Source organism: Alligator sinensis, unplaced genomic scaffold (assembly GCF_000455745.1).
Source record: "Alligator sinensis unplaced genomic scaffold, ASM45574v1 scaffold362_1, whole genome shotgun sequence".
Lineage (NCBI taxonomy): Eukaryota > Metazoa > Chordata > Crocodylia > Alligatoridae > Alligator > Alligator sinensis.
This window is the reverse complement of record NW_005842411.1, coordinates 37,489-49,793: the sequence shown is the minus strand read 5'-3', so window position 1 is coordinate 49,793 and position 12,305 is coordinate 37,489.

Genomic DNA, 12,305 nt, shown 5'->3' with positions numbered 1-12,305 from the left:
ATGGGGGGGTTGATCTGCCGCCCCATGCCCCCTCCCTCTGCCCTCCCCTTCCACCAAAATGGACTTACCACCTGAATGCAACTCTCCACCTTGTATTGGAAATTGGTTCGGTATCATCTGATATGCCCCCTAAAAGATTGGATATCAGTCTTGGCCCCCAAAATCTCTATTGATGCACCACAATATAGAAGTTTGGTATGTCTTCAATTTCCCAGCCTGTGTATCTGCTGACTTCAGACACAGTGGGCCTTGAAGGGAATTTTGTCACATACAGGCTTTTAGAAATCAATTCACCCTTGCCTTTCCCCTGGACCATTGTTCTAATTCAATATCTATTTTACCTACAAGCCAATTCCCAAAAGCAAAACTCCAAATACCATTTTCTAGCTATCAGGTCTGATGTGGTTCAACATGCTCTGTAATGGCTGGCTGGCTGGGGCACGAGGGTGCTCCAGTGCAGAACTAGCCAGCAAATAGCCCCCACAATGAAGCACCCTTTTGCCCCAGCCAGCTGTTTCAGCATCTACACATGCATTGCTTCAGAGTAGAAAACCACACGGCATGATGGTATTTACAAGTATTACCCTGCTGCAGAGTTAATTAGTTTCCTGTGACTTAATAGGGCATCAGGTGTACATGCAAGATGTTTACTGAGGGGTTAATTAATCTGTTCTGCAATAACAGTTTCATGTAGATGCACCAAGTGAAGACTAAAGTAGGCCCTCAGCTGCTTAATGTTAACATGGTATTCTGTCATTTGGAATTTGCTTGACCAAAGTTTGTATAAGAGGTGAGGGAAAGGAAACGATTGTGCCAGAGAATGTCAGAAGGTGTGAACCATTTTTTTTTTTTTAATTCAAGAAAGATGGAATGGAAAAAAAAGAACTAGGTTAAAGATAGCTTAGAGTCCATTTAAGGTTTTGATGCTAGACAAGGATATTTTTGGCTAAGATGCAGCTTAACTAGGGAACAATAATTGGCATATGAATATTGATTAGTTTATCAGCTACCAGGAATGCTTTTGTATTTTTTTCCTAATTTAGTAAGCTTTTTGATATTTTAGTTAGGCAATAGAGTATAAAATATTGGCTTATGACAGAATCTTTGCTTGTTAGCCTTGAATTACAGTTTTTACTGAATAGCTCATCTGCAGGTGAATTAAGATAAACAGTCTTTAAATTTTAATTTGAAACCTAGGTGAGAAGTCCCTCTTTCTCTAACAGGCTGGACATGTGCTAGTGGCTTTTTAAAACTTTTGAAATGAGAAAAAATTATTTTAAATTTGCTCAGATGTTAACAAGATTGTTATTTATTTATACAAATATAATTTATTTTTTATATCTTACCTGCACTGTTTGGCCATTTATATTTAATTTGTATTTCATTATTAAATTTACTATTAAAATGTATTTAAATTGATGTTTGTGAGTATATAATGTTGCTGGGACTGGCCTTTTACCATTTTTGGTTCTCAGAATATATCAGAGACTCAACACTAGGCTTCTAAGGGCATTCAAAATCTTGACTCCCCATCTTTGATACAAGTAGGACTGAAAAGGAGCCAGGACCCCAGAAGCCTTCATTCCATTCCAGCTATGCAGGCTTTAAAGGAGCTGAGTAGGCAAGATGGCCAGGCAAGTTTTAAAGCATAGATATGTGTGTGTGTGTGTGTGTGTGTGTGTGTGTGTGTATGCGTGTGCAGATATATGTATGTGTGTGTGTGTGTGTGTATGCGTGTGCAGATATATGTATGTGTGTGTGTGTGTGTGTATGCGTGTGCAGATATATGTATGTGTGTGTGTGTGTGTGTATGCGTGTGCAGATATATGTATGTGTGTGTGTGTGTGTGTATGCGTGTGCAGATATATGTATGTGTGTGTGTGTGTGTGTATGCGTGTGCAGATATATGTATGTGTGTGTGTGTGTGTGTATGCGTGTGCAGATATATGTATGTGTGTGTGTGTATATATGTATGTGTATATGTGTGTGTGTGTGTATATGTGTGTATGCGTGTGTGTATATATATGTATGTATGCGTGTGTGTTTATATGTATAGTGGACTATGGATTTTTTGGGGTTTTTTGCAATATTTCTGTGAGAACTGTTTTTCATGTTTTTATAAGGTTACCTGCCTTGGTTTACCAAATTATCTTGTGCACAGAGAATGAAGAGTTAAGTGCCAGGGCTGGCTTGTCTGAGGAGACAAGATGCAATGTTAGGTGATATGACCTACACACGAAAGGCTGGAGTGCAGACTAATCAAGCAGGTTGTCAGGTCCTTGGGGGGAGAAGTCTAGGGGCATTTGTATGTGCCCCCTTTGGGAACAGGTTAACCTGATCAACTGAATGCTTGTATGTAGTTGGAGTGCAGCCCCAGGTTCTGAGAGGCTTCAGCTGTTCTCCCCAGCCCGAGGGCTGTGCTCTTCCTACCCCCAACCCTGACTGGGCTACTTTTAGCCTCAGGCACACTTTCTCCACCCTACAACCACCCCCTATAGACCTGCCAGCCCCCCTCTGATCACACTAACCTCCTCCAGACCTGCCAATCCCCTCACCCCCCTGCCCATGGACCCACTTGTTAAACCCCAACTCCATGTGATGCCCAACGACTAGGGAGATGATGATCCAATTGCTCATGGATCCCGTTACTCATTAGCCAGAGTAAGCAGGGAGCAAACACCAGCACACATTGCTTGCAACAGCTTTATTCAGAATGGAGACAGGTTTGGACAAATGTCCGAAAAAAAACAGCAAACCGGGGACTTGAAATGAACAATAGTTTTTTCCACATTTATACACTTTGGTTTATGCTTATTAACATTTATTCCACCTCTGTCCTTCCTTCTGTTCCACCCATTCCTCCTCCCATCTTAAGCTCTGCCTCTGTTTACTGTTGACTTCATTAGCATGGAATTGCCTGTGCATTTCATTCATTTACATGGGGTTTTTTTTACCATGAGCATATGTCTAAGACCTTCACCCTAGTTCTTTGGTCAATGGGTGGACTTTGACTAAAACCTGGAAGCTTCTGGAGGCTTCTTCACCAATCACCATTCTCCTTATGCTCATTTCAGTTATGTGTGATCTTCCATATTCCTATCTGTTTTTCTGTCCCAATTGTACCATCTTCCACATTCCTAAAGCTTTACCTCATTTACAGCACACAGACTTACACAGACTCACTTGAAAATGGTTGACACAGTTAAGATGGTTACTTAGCATAAGCAAATGGCTGGCTTAGCATAAGCATTCATAAGAAAAATCTGTTTGCCTAAGCATCTTGCAATATACTTTTAATGTATCATTCTGCCTTGTGATTAGGAGCTTCGCTAGGAAACAGGTCATGCCTTTTATTCAGCTACAAATCCAGTGCTCCCCAAAATATAAATATTGTCACCTAACACCACTCACTGCCTCCTGATCTCTCCCACTCCCCCCACATATAAGTGATACTAGAAGATATTATTTGTGGGGGCTGGGTGGTGCGGAGCATGCCTACCTGACCCCACACCTTCCCCCCCACAGAGCCATTCTGGGGTCAGTGCATACTGGTACTGTGCATGTGTCAGCAGAGGAGCACATAGTGGGCATGCTGGGTGTGGTGCTGTGGTGGTGATGGCACTGAAGCCACTGTCACCAGCCCAGTTTGTTGGGGCTAAGGCTTGCTATCCCTGGCCTTGTGCCACCTATGCCCTCACTCCAAATTACTTAGATAAGGTTTTCTGAGCGGCTGCCAGGACTGGTGAGCATGGTACATTCTGCTTCTGGTCTCCATTCATATAGCTTAAAGTGGTGTGAACATAGGGTGTTACAAATGGGTGTACACACCCTCAGAGACCAGACAAGATCACTGTGGTCTCTAGCAAGCAGCTCCCTGGAAATAATTATATGACACTTAACTAAAAGCAACATGCAAAGCAAACAGGCATACACAAGGAGAATATCATGAGAAGTGCTATTAGACATGGTATATAATATTATTGGAACACATTCACTTTTGAGTTGTGTACATCTCACAGAGGGATCTTAGGAAAAAAGGTTCTTTGGGGTTCACTGCCAGGATATTAGTGGATATTCTCCCAAATTAGGTTTACTACTAGGGTGGTTAATCTCAAATTGTTGCTAGTGAGAATGTGTGTTCAATTTTATTGTTTTCATATCTCTATCCATTATAGTATTTGATATAAACACAATCTGATGTATCTTTATATTTCAGCTAAGGTCTGTGTTAAGGTGGCAATTAACTTGAACTGCCCATGACTGTTCACACTTAGAGTCAGTGGCTGAGAATTAACACTTGTCTTGGTTTGTGCATTGATCCACCATGAGGACATGAATATAATCCATCAGGAGAACACAAAACAACAGCGGACTCTCCCTATGCCTGAAGAAGGGTGTTTGTGCCTGAAAGCTTGCAAAGAACAATTTTTTTTCCAACTATTTAGTTGGTCTAATAAAAGATATCACATTACCCAAAAAACCTTATCTGATAAATATGCATTTTCAGGGGTTAGGAAGTTACAATCATAGTGTAAGCCCCCTAGACATGAATGGGTTATATGTTAAAAGCTAGAATGGCAAAGGTTTCATAGTTTCATAATTTTATAGATATTATGGGCTGTAAGGGAACTTACAGGTCATTGGGTCCAGGCCCCCTGCACTTGGGCAGGAAAGACTGCTGGGGTCAGATGATCCCAGCAAGGTGGGTGTTAAATCATTTTTTAAAGATCTCCAGGGTAGGTGATTGTACACCTCTGGGGGGAACCTGTTCCAAACCCTTTGCACTTAACTTGTAAAGAAGTTTTTCCTTATGTGTAGTTTGAAGTGATCTTCAATCAGCTTGTGCCCACTGTTTCTTGTCCTCGCCTGGGGGACCTTGGTGAACAGATGCTCCCCCGAGCCCTGATGTACACCCCTGATGCACTTATAAGCTGCCTCTGCCACCAAGTCTCCACTGACTATTCTTTTATCCAGGGTGAACAGTCCCAAGTCTTTGAGCCTCTCCTCATAGGACCTGGTCTCTAAGCTTCTAATCATGTGTGTGGCCCACTTTTGGACACTCTCAAGAATTTCCACATCGTTTCTGAAGAGCTTCACCCAGAACTAGATGCAATATTCAGCTGTGGTCTCACCAAGGCTGAGTAGAGCAGGAGAAGGACATCCTTAGTCTTGCTCATGATGCCTCAGTAGATGCATGCCAGTGTTTGATTAGCTCTGGCAGCTACAGCATTGCATTTGTGGCTCATGTTCATTTTGTGATCTATCATGACACTCAGGTTTCATTCAGTTGTGGTGCTGGCAAGCATAGCACTGCTGACCTTGTAAGTGTATTGCAGTTTATTTCTCCCCAGATGGAGCACTTTACATTTCTCCATGTTAATTGTCATCAGGTTGAGGTCCATCCACTTTGCAAGTCTGTCCAGGCTGGCCTGTATCACCAGCCTGTCCTCGAGTGTGACATTGCCTGCCTGCCTATGCTGCACAAGGCCTGGTGCTTCCCTCCATGGTGGTGGTGCCCACCCTAGAGTCACCTGGGTGGGCTGCTAGTGAGCAGGTGCTACCCAGCAGGCACTGCTGCCACCACAGAGGGAAGCACCAGGCCCTGCATAGCTCAGGCAGGCAGGCAGGCTCTGGGAGAAAAAAAAAATCAGGCTTCTCACTGCTTTTTTTTTTTTCTTCCTCAGTTCTTTTTTCCACCTCCCTCAGTCAAGCCTGCCTGCATGAGCTGCTGCCGGGTTGCACAGTCCCTGAGTGGGGCCTGGTGCTTCCCTCCATAGTGGTGGTGCCCCTGCCCCCACCCGGGACTGCCCAGACTGGGTGCTAGAAGGTGGGTGATGCCTTGGGGACACAACCACCATGGAGGGAAGGACAGGGTGCCCTGCAGCTCAGAGACCACTTGGCCTGCCTGCAGCTCACTCCCCACCCACCCCCTCTTGCTGAGGGAGAGGCAGGTAAGCTACAGCACTCTGTGCACTCTCTCCACTGACTTTCCACTACATGGGATCACCTGGGAATGGGCTGTCTTGTCCCTGGGACAGTGGCAAGTTGGCAGGAGGGTGGCTGGTTATGCTGGTGGTGGGAGGAGGAGGCATGGATGGTGCATGGGGTGCTGGAAGCCCACCAAGCCAAAGCTTCTCTGAACACATCAGTTTCCAGCACTCCATGCACTGGTGCACTCTGTTAGATGGCAAAATAAAAAACCTCAGAGGGTTTTTACCTTGCTACATAACAAAGTCATTTAAAGTTAAATACGCTGCTGAGCATGTACACCACCATGAAATTAAAGTGGAATATGCTGCTGAGCATGTAAATAGCAACACCATTAAAGTGGTGCAAAAGGGCAATTAAGTAGGGCTGTGCAAAGCTTCAGACAATGATTTGGATTCAGAGATGATTCAGAGGCCAAATCTGTGAGTCTGAATAAAATCACTAGATGCTTTAGGGTTTCCAAATTGATTTGGAGCTTCCAAATTGATTCAGAAAAGATTCAGTGATTTGGAGATTTGGAGGGCTATCTGTATGGGGAAACAGAAACTTAGAAGAGGGAAGGGGAGCAGAGGGGGGAGGGGGTGCAGGGGGAGGGGAAGGACTGACATGTCTAGCTGGCCAGTGAGCATGATTTCTCTCTGACTGCCCTTCCAATTATAGTATCTTGGGGGAGCGACATAGAAACAGCATAACAAAAATTTATCTGTAGGCTTGCTGTGTTTTGTGACATGCTTCTAAGTGAGCAACAGTGTCAGAACAGTACTGTGCTGCCTGGCTTGCTTCATAGTCAGTCAGTTGCAACTTCCCTGCTCCTTTTTGTTCTTAGAAAGGACTGGATAGGATTTAGCTTAGCTTATTTTAGAGTAGCTTAGAATCACTTTACTCCATACTATCCAATTCATTTCTTTCAATTTATATTTGCTCTCTCTTCCCCCCCACACCAAACTTTTAAAAAAGAAAGCTCAGTGAAGAAGAAGCAATGCACAACTTTATTAAAGCACAACACAAGCAATCTAAGCAATCTAATAGTTGGTCGTACACCCCGGAGAAGAAGCAACACACAACATTACTAAAACATAACACGAGCAATCTAATAGTTAGTCACACACCCCAGAAAAGAAGAAGCAATGCGCATATGTATTAACGCACAACGCAATCGAATAGTTGCGCAACCTAAAGAAGAACCAGGAAGAAGTCAGACACACACAGTCACACATCTTTTGCAGCACAGGAAAGATTAATATGAAGCGTGCTGGAAATGCAGGTGCCAGGTCTTCTAGCAGGGAAGAGAGAGTGGCTCAGGGGGGTAGGGGCTTCTGCTGCCATTGGAAGCAAGTAGGTGAGAGCAATACCTGTACCTGATGCCCCTGCACGTGTACCACCTTCCCTAAGTCCAGAGATAGTGATTCCACTGCTGGTGCCTGTCTCCTCCACCCCAATGTCATCTCCCAGCATGAGACTCCCACTGCCAGAGGAGGAGCTGGAGCTGGAGCTAGGGGAGCTGAGCACCCTAGCTCAAGCAATTCTGGGGACTGAGGGGTAATCAGAGTATGTGCTCCACACCCCTCAAAGTTCCCCTAGACCCAGGTCTCCTTCTCTGGAAAGCAGAACCTTGGAGGAAGTTAAGGTTGTGGAGGCTAAGGAAAGTGACTCAGTTGAGGTAGCTCCCCCTGCTGTTGTCCCTCAGCCTGCTGAGCACAGGGATAAGGCAGAATCCCCACCCTCAACCCAGAATTGGGTGAGTAGCGTAGTGTGGGAGCATTTTGAGATGGCAGATGATCCCAGGTTTGCTATCTGCCAGCACTGCCAAAGGCAGATCAGCCAGGGCAAGAATGTGAAACACTTTGCCACCATGGCAATGCTACTGCATCTCAGGAGGCAGCACCCCATTCCCCTTCTTCCTTCTCAGCCTGGCACCAGTGTGAGCATGCCCAAAGGAAGTCTCCCACTCACTCCAAAGCCCCCTTCCCCACAAAACAGAGGCAGGCCACCTTGGAACAGTGGGGAAAAGGTGGACAGAAAGGGGGGCAAGTTGCAAAGGCAAGCGAGATCACCCTGAGCACTGGGGAGATGCTTGCTCTGGATAGCCAGCCCTTCTCTCTAGTTGAGTGGCCAAGGCTCAGGTGGCTTATGGCACTTATGGCCCCAACTTACTAAGTTTCCGCATGCAGCACCTTTAGCAGGATGGTGGTACCAGCCTGTATGAGGCATGCAGGGAGTACTTGAGGGAGGAGCTGCACAAAGCAGGGCCACAGGTAGCCTTGGACTTCACCTCTGACATCTGGAGCAGCTGGGGTGGTGATCATGCCTATCTCTCCGTGACAGGGCACTGGTGCAATCAGTCAGGCTCTCAGTGGGCTCTCCTCCAAGATAAGGGGATGAATGAGTCCCACAGAGCAAGGGAGATCATGGGGCCATGAACCACATGGTACATGGGTGGCTCGTTGGCTAGCCTGAGCTCACCCACAGGTTCATGGTCCCTGACACCAGGGCCATTATGGTGAAGGCTGTCCATGATGCCAAATTTGTTGGCATCCTCTGTGTGGCACACAGGCTGCCCTTCATAGTCAGAGATGTCTTGGAGAGGAACAGGGCTGCCAGTGATGGTGCCACCACCACTACTTCTACAAGCCAGGTGATTTCAAAATGCAGGAATGTGGTGGGCTACTTCCACCGCAGCATCAAGGGGGGCAAGATGTTGAGGGAGAAACAGGCAGAGCTGAGCATCCCGCAGCAGAAAACCATGCAGGATGTGGAGACTTGGTGGAACTCCACATACCTGATGCTTAAAAGGCTGGTGGAACAACAGAAGGTCGTCCATGGATTTGATTGTGGAGATCAGGATCAGTGGTTCCCTGAACAGGGCTGAGTGGGGTACCATCTCCCAGATCTTGGTGGTCCTCAAGCCCTTACTCAAGGCCACTGAGACCCTTAGCACTGGTTTTGCCCTCCTCAGCCACGTGATCCCCATAGTGAGGGAACTTGAGTACCAAATGGAGAGTTTCCAGGGGATCAATGTTCCTTGCTGAGGCAGGATGCTGTCACCAGATGTGCAGGCACTGGTGAGGTGGCTGAAGGAGGGCATCAGGAGATGGCTGGATCCCTTGTGGTCCAGTACTGTCCACATGATGGTGGGCATGTGTGACCTAAGGGTGAAGGGGGGCATGTACACTGGCAGAACTAAACCCCTCGATCACTGGATGCAGGTGCTGGTCAACAAAATCATGGAGGCCGAAGTGCAGAGGCAAGGGGAAGTGGAAGAGTGGGATCCACTTTCCTGTGGCAGCACTTCCAGCACCAGCACCAACACCAGCACCAGCCAGTCTCTTGTACACCAGCTACTGCCAATGTGGTCCATGGGCATAGCTTCAATACTGGGGTTTAAGTGCACCACACCCAGCCTTGGGCAGTTAGTGTTGAGGATGTGGAGCCACTGGACTGTGACCCGTTGGCCTACTGGTCAAGCCGCAGCCAGATGTGGCAGGATATGGCCACGGTTGCCCGGCAACATCTGTCCTGTCCACCAACCAGTGTTTCAAGTGAGACTGTGTTCAGCATTGCCGGGGATGTTGCAACAACGCACTGGACCTGCTTGGGTCCTGCTTTGGTGGAGCAGCTGGTGTTCTGGAAGGTGAACCTCCCACAAGCTCCACCTGCAGATGGACTGAGTGCCACCCTCCTCACTCCATCTGCACCAATTTCCTTTTTGACTTTTTTAAAAACCAGGTTATGCCCCGCTCTCAGCTGAAGGGGCACTAACTGCATCACCAGCCAGCAGAGGAAGAACATGTCCCTGCTGAGCTCATTCCCCTGACAAGATGAACTTGGAGGTATGGGATGGGGATTCAGGGAAGGAGAAGGCCCCAGGGACTGAGAATGGTCACTAAAATTGCACCCTGCCAGGGTAGGGAGGTCTGGTGGGACTGCTGGTGGTGTGGCAGCCCCATAAATGTCAGGCCCAATGATCCCCTGGTGAAAGGCGTTTCTGTACCTAGGAGGCTGATGAAGTGAAGTTCATAGGCCCGGCTGTCAAAAGTGGTTTGCATTGTAATTTGTTCACTCTCAGAATCAGGCTTGAGAGACTGGAGGCACAGTGGGTTTTTTTGGTGAGGAATGTGCCCCCACAGGTAGTTGGGTATTGTTGTCTTGGATAGATTCTGGTGTGCAGTTTGTGGGGGTACTGGAGATAGTTGACAGGTTTTGTGTTTTGAGCTGTAGGAAGTTGGCTTCAGTTTTGGTGATGAGGTTAAGTGCTTGTTTGAATGTACAAACCACTTTTCAGACCTGGGCCTATGAACTTCAATTCATCAGCCTCCTAGGTAGTAGGTACAGAAACTCATGCACTCAATATAGATTAGACAGTGCAATTCTGACACATAGCAACCTGCCGGACATCTGACTGCCCACTGTCCCAGGTACCTCTGCACTTTTACCTGCACTGCTACATCCCCCTTTCCCTGCCACCCCATACCCTAGCCTGGCCCTTAAACCCTTATGCCTCTATTTACAGTTTTACAGACTGCCTTTCTTGCTTGCATTGCATGCCAGGCCAGCCTCTGGCTTCTTTACTATTCCTTCCATCCAGGACCAGAAGACACACCAATTGCAGGTACTTCCTCCACCTGACAAAGTGTTTTTCAATCTGAAAGCTTCCTAAGATATATTTTTTTAATTATTCTTTTTTAATTCAGAATAAACATATAGACATCAAAACACAAGATAAGCCATCACACACCATGAGTAACATATATGCAACACAACATCTTTACTTCTTGCTGTCAATTCCTTTATAACAAGAAAGGATCTGTGACAGCTCTGTTTGGGTATCTTTGATGCTGCTGTTGCTGCTACTGGTGTTGAGCTAGCTAAGTTATTTTGGTCTGCTGTTGTTTACAGTGGTGGACTGGACCAACACTGTAGGGGAGGAGGAAGCCTCGCTGGGGCACACTGCCGTGTTGTGCAGAGGCCCCAGTACCAGTGAGGGTGCACCTTAACACACACACAGTGTCACCCATCTACGTCACAAATTTTGCCTCTTAGTGGCCAGAGATGCAGGGCCCCAGAACCCAGACTCCCCCTCCACCTATCTCCATGACAGCTAGCAGGTTTCATGGCTGCAGCAGTGCCTAGCAGGCCCACAGTCCTTTTTTTCATCCCATGTGCCCAAAACAGACATAGATGGCAGGCATCATGGCTGCAGCAGGGCCTGGAAGTTCTTCAGTAGTTTTTTCACCCCCCTGTGCCCTGAGAGAGAGACAGTTGCATAAGTACCCACATCACGAGTTTTGCCTGTTAGCAGCCAGAGGTACAGGGCCCCAGAACCCAGACTCCCCCTGCACCTATCTCCTTGACAGATGGTAGGCTTTGTGGCCATAGCAGGGCCTAGCAGCCAGGCCTGTAGTAGTTTTTCCCCAACCTACGCCCCAAGACTGACACAGTCGCACAAGCACCCATGTCACAAGTTTTGCTTGTCAGCAGTTTGAGGTGCAGTTTCCCAGAAACCCCTGCACGTATCTCCTTGAAACTTGGCAGGATTTGTGTCCTCAGCAAGAGCTACCATCACTACATTGCCCGCCCCCCATGGCATAACACACACACACACACACACACACACACACACACACACACACAATGAGTTTTGCTTTCCAGACTTTGAGGTGCAGTTTCCCAGAAACCCCTGCACCTATCACCTTGAAGCTTGGTAGGCTTCATGCTCTCAGCAGAGGCTACCACCCCTGTAAGTTTCATCTGAATAAGACAAAAAACAAAGCTATAGATATTTCATTGTTTCCCCATTTTATCCCTATGGCCATATTTCCAAATTGGCTCTAAATCAGCTCTGAAGACGATTCGCCTGAATCAAATTGGAAAAAAAATGATTCAGAATTGAATCGCTGGCATCTGAATTGGCTGAATTCAAATCCAAATTGAATAGTTCCCTATTCACACAGGCCTACATTTAAGCTGCTTTAAAAGCCGATTTTGTTGCATGGTACAAGCACCCACAGAGTACAGTCTAAAAGCAGAGAAGCAGATGGTGGGATAGTGAGCTACCTCTGGACAACCAACGTCTTTTTTTTGGAGCAAGTGCCAGTGCACTGGGGAGAAACTCAGGGCTCTGAGTTTGTGACAGTGAGTTTTCCTCCCTAATACAGATCTGATTTTACCTGAGTTTGTTTACCTTGGTTGTTGTGGTTCACATATTGTTTCCCCTTTGAAAATGTACTGCCTTCTTATTATCCAACATCTGTTCACTTTGTCTACTTGCTTCTGCTGATACCATCTATTGCTGCTACAACAGTGCTATGCATAACAGA